At 39.5% G+C, this 5,457-nt stretch overlaps 1 non-coding gene across 1 annotated transcript; it reads left to right on the top strand.

Moving 5' to 3' along the window:
- The first annotated feature begins 531 nt into the window (after positions 1 to 531).
- Positions 532 to 604, top strand: Trnav-aac (transfer RNA valine (anticodon AAC)). The gene has a single exon. It is a non-coding gene; the product is annotated as a tRNA-Val (tRNA).
- Positions 605 to 5,457: the final 4,853 nt, after the last annotated feature.

The following is a 5,457-nucleotide window of genomic DNA, read 5'->3' as shown; positions in this document are numbered from 1 at the left end:
AGTTTCTATCACACACACACGCACGCACGCACGCACGCACGCACGCACAGACAGACAAAGTTTATCATCGCATATGCATAGGCTACACTTACGTGAGCCAAAAATCTCAAACTATCCAACGCCCTCGCTTTCGCTCGCATAACAAAAACTAATCAAACATATACATATATATTTTTTTTAAACGGAGACAAACAACCACATTGGAGTAATCCGGGCATCGAACATAAATCTTTGTATTTTTTGGTAAACATTTTATACTTTGTTTTTCCTTTTTCTGTTTCTTCAATACATATAAGTAAATGTCATCTGGTCCATTCAGTTCCTGCAAGGAATTGATTTTAAATCCTGTTCTTCCAGCATTTCCATTACGGAAAGTAAAAGGTTTTTTTTGTTTTGTTTTTTTGTTTTTGTTTTTTGTTGTTGCTCATCTTCACCCAGGCACACATCGTAGAGCTTCGGCTCTGATATCTTTGACCCAAATTGCTCTAAGCAGAGAGGTCGTTAAACTGTATTTTCGTCGTCTGTTCAGTTGTTTCCGTAGTGTAGTGGTTATCACATCCGCCTAACACGCGGAAGGTCCTGGGTTCGAGCCCCAGCGGAAACATTGTTTTCATTTTATTTTTCTGACTTTTCTAATATAGCTTTTGTGATATAAAAATATGTGATTAATGAAAAATACATTCGTCATGATGGGTATCGACATTTTTTGGGTTATGTTTTAATTATGTTTTACAAATGGCTTTTAGGCAGACAGGGAGAGAGAAAGAAAGACAGAGAGAAAGACAGACACAAGATAGAGAGAGAGAGACAGACAGCAGACAGACACAGGAACAGAGACAGACAGACAGACTGACGGACAGAGACAGAGAGACAGAGAGAGAGAGAGAGAGAGACAGAGAGAGAGAGAGAGAGAGATAGAAAGAGAGAGAGAGAGAGAGAGAGAGAGAGAGAGAGAGAGAGAGAGAAAGATAGAAAGAGACAGACAGACAGCAGACAGACACAGGAACAGAGACAGACAGACGGACGGACTTAGACAGAGAGACAGAGACCCGACAATGATTTTAACAGAAACAAATACTTGGATGCTAAGCTTTTTTCATGATTGCAAAAGAACGTCACAAAGTGACGCCATATCTATCGCCTTTCATTATGACGTCATTACCTGACAGAATGTTAAAAAGAAGTAAAAACAACTCACCTGTGAAGCTGGCAGAACACAGCAAGCCTTCTCCATGTAGAATGTGAATGCATTATGTTTTTCCTTTGATTTTCTTCAATATATATTGGTAAACGTCTTCTTATGCTTTCAGTTGTTTCCGTAGTGTAGTGGTTATGAGTTGTTCTTCAGTACTGGTGACAGAAAGGGGGAAAAGTGGTCAAAATTCAAATCTCTAGTTTTGTTTTTGAAATATTGCTTTTCATAAAGCAGAAATACTGTAGTATCTGTTGTACATAAGAAAAAATCACTGGTTCACATGGTTCCTACATAATCTAACTTTTAAAGCTGGTTCTTGTGTGTCTGTGTGTATGTTTGTATGATGACGATAGGACCCGAAACGGCTGCACGGACTGAGACAGGAATTGCAGAGAATGTTCTTTGCCACTCGAGTCGTGTCATAAGGTACTTTTGGAATAGCAAATTTGAAAGGATTCTTCAAAAAACGGCGGAAAACATTATATACCCTGTGAGCTATCTAGGATCCTCCCCGTCTGGGCTGTCGAAACATGGTCTTGTTAAAAGACGTTTTCAAATGCGGTTAACGGGGAGATACACTCGGCGAAGCACATTTAGCGAAGTTATGTTGCCAAATCATCAAAGATCAACATTTCACTACACGGATCGATGCACACAGTCGAAATAGATGTGACTTTCACACGACCGAAGACTACTTACTAGCAGACGACAAGATCTAAATATTTAGATCAGTGTAAGAGCAATCCGTTGAAGAACAGTTACTCCGCTTATTCGTCTTCAGTTAAGCTTATTTCCCCTGCCATAAGTTTCCTTGCAGATCTGCAGTCGCGTAGTGAAATGAACTAGTGTCATCGGAAGATTCTTCTCAGTCAATGATCAAAGCACAGTAAGTTCTATGCTGACAAAAGTCACTTTCGGACAACACGACGATTGACTTAATTTATGAGCCCAAAGGTAACAATATCGACAAGAATGTACGCATTTGACATTAAATGAAACATTCATAGACAGTTTCCAACTCACCAGATCTGCCAAAGAGCCGTCATTCGTGAAAAAACGATGATTTTAATCAGACAGGTATCGGAAACAAGCCTTGGTCACCTGCGTTATTCCTTCCAAGGCGACGTGACGGCGCCACATTTGTTTGTTTATGGCTGTTTATCGCGAAACAACACAGTTGAAATTTGTGTGTAAAATACCACAAATTTGTGGTGAATCAGTTCGTCATCTGCGTTTCGATTGTAATTAAGTCAGATTGGAGTTACTTTGAATCGAAGGCGAGGGTAACCTGCGTTATTTGTGGGACATCGTGAACAAATTTGATTGCAATATTTTATACAGAAAGTAAATTTCAATGATTCTGGCTCAGACTTGTAGATCTGTTATGCAGTGTGTTGGTAGTGTATCTGCTTTTCTGCTATGAAGCTCATTTGGAGTGATACGCTGATCGAAGTGGGGTACCCTATGTGGGACATCAGCCGTATGCAGATTACGCCTCAGAACACTCTCGCATTTCACAAAGACAACAATAATTTGCAACATTTCAAGAACTGCATCAGTTTTATTAGATACTATTTCAACAACAACAGCACAAACACGACTATTATCAACAACACAGAACGGGAGGTAAATCTTCAAAGACGCACCAAGTGTGCGTTCCCGTTTTTGGACGCCATTTTTGCTGGCATTTTCACAGTAAATCTTAATATTTCCATATCTGCTGAATGATTTTGGTATTTTCTTTGATTGTGCCGATTCTCCTATCTCTCTGGCATGTACTGGGTGCTTTGTGACCAGTTTCTCCTCTAGACTGTATTGAAAAATGCGTCCGTGTGAGCTGACCCCCACTTGTGACCAGTAGCAAAGAACAACTCTTATCACATCCGCCTAACACGCGGAAGGTCCTGGGTTCGAGCCCCAGCGGAAACATTGTTTTTTTGATGAGGTCTTTTTTTTTAATCTCTTTTTTCATGTTAGAAGAAGAATTTCGACAGACAAACAGACAGACAGACAGACAGACAGGGTGGCAGGCAGGGAGGCAGGCACATAAACAGAGGACAGAAATATTCAAAGATCAATCATGAATGCCAGAAGCCCAGATTTTGAAAGGCTGGGCCTTTTGCTTTCACGTCGAGGCTACCATAACTAGTGAAAGGAAAAAACAACCCCACCCTGATCAAATGTTGAATTTTGTCTCACCGGAGAATCCTCAATTTGCTATAAAACTCCCAGGTTCGCCATTTATAATAGAGGACGGATCCGAGTAAAGAGAGATGGCACAGAGTTTTGTTTACCCAGAGTGCACCACTGAGGTGTGTCGGGAAGAGTCATTTCCGGTGAATTTGCGGTTAGTTTTCACCAGTGTGAAAAGCATGATATGATTGGCTGAGGGAAAGGAATAGTCATTGAACGCAGTATGGCACGCCGAAAGTGTCACTCCACATCACTTCTGTGTCATTTGTACATGATGAGATAGGCGGAGACTTGAAATATTAAAGTCTTATTGACAAAGGCGAAGAAAACTACCATCCTCAATATCTTAAATCGTTGGTGTCAGTTGGCTAAAAAGAACACCGATTTGTTACATTGACCATGTTTTGCATTGACAAAAAATCTTAGCGTGCATGCGATTAGTCAACTCCTTCTTCTTCTTCTCCTTCTTCTCGATCGCTCAGAGAGGGACTCCGGAATATCTGATGAAGTTTACAGTACAGCGAAGACTCCGCAGGGTGCCGAAGATCTTCTCCTGAACTGGTGTGTCCGCAGGCCATGTTTCTGCTCGTAGATTTTGGTGGATTGGACAGTGTTGGAGGAGGTGTTCCACTGTCATGTCTGCGATGCCACAGTGGCATACAGGCGTGTCCCCAATGTGGAATATTGAGAAAGTGTGCTGCCTGAGTCTGCAGTGGCCGATTAGTCAACTGATATAGCTCCGAATTCTTTTTGTAACAGAATAAAAACAGAATTACATCACCCTTTTATTTGCACATACACAAAATGATCATTGATGTTTTGTGTGCATCCACAGATGTCCGACACTGTCAAGATCATACGAACTGTAAAATAATCAAATCTATGACGTGGTGTGATAATGAGGTTTTATGTAAATGATTGATCAAGTTATGATATTCTTCACACGTTCACCTACGGCTTATTGTAATTGATGAAGGTTGCAATAAATAAGGAACCCCAAAGGGATAAACGGTGCATGATACCGGCTGATCTGCTGATGTCACATGAGAGCAAAGTCGATGACATGGTGATTGAAATTTTGTTTGGATAAAATAATGTTTAAAAAACCTCAAACTATCCAACGCCCTCGCTTTCGCTCGCATAACAAAAACTAATCAAACATTTATATTAAAAAAAAAACGGAGACAAATTCCAACCACATTGGAGTAATCCGGGCATCGAACATAAATCTTTGTATTTTTTGGTAAACATTTTATACTTTGTTTTTCCATTTAGTCAAGTTTTGACTAAATTTATTCTCGTCGCGATATAACCTTCGTGGTTGAAAACGACGTTAAACACCAAATAAAGAAAGAAAGAAAGAAACTAAATGTATTAACGTAGAGGGGGGAATCGAGACGAGGGTCGTGGTGTATGTGCGTGTCTGTGTGTGTCTGTGTGTGTGTGTAGAGCGATTCAGACTAAACTACTGGACCGATCTTTATGAAATTTGACATGAGAGTTCCTGGGTATAAAATCCCCAGACCTTTTTTCATTTTTTTGATAAATGTCTTTAATGACGTCATATCCGGCTTTTCGTGAAAGTTGAGGCGGCACTGTCACGCCCTCATTTTTCAACCAAATTGGTTGAAATTTTGGTCGGGTAATGTACGACGAAGCCCGGACTTCGGTATTGCATTTCAGCGTGGTGGCTTAAAAATTAATTAATGACTTTGGTCATTAAAAATCTGAAAATTGTAAAAAAAAATTTTTTTTATAAAACGATCCAAATTTACGTTTATCTTATTCTCCATCATTTGCTGATTCCAAAAACATATAAATATGTTATATTCGGATTAAAAACAAGCTCTAAAAATTAAATATATAAAAATTATTATCAAAATTAAATTTTCCAAATCAATTTAAAAACACTTTCATCTTATTCCTTGTCGGTTCCTGATTCCAAAAACATATAGATATGATATGTTTGGATTAAAAACACGCTCAGAAAGTTAAAACGAAGAGAGGTACAGAAAAGCGTGCTATCCTTCCCAGCGCAACTACCAACCCCGCTCTTCTTGTCAATTTCA

The sequence above is a fragment of the Littorina saxatilis genome, linkage group LG14, assembly GCF_037325665.1.
Source record: "Littorina saxatilis isolate snail1 linkage group LG14, US_GU_Lsax_2.0, whole genome shotgun sequence".
NCBI classification, from domain to species: Eukaryota; Metazoa; Mollusca; class Gastropoda; order Littorinimorpha; family Littorinidae; genus Littorina; species Littorina saxatilis.
Note: the sequence above shows the minus strand (reverse complement) of the source record. Positions and strands in the feature narration are given on the sequence as shown.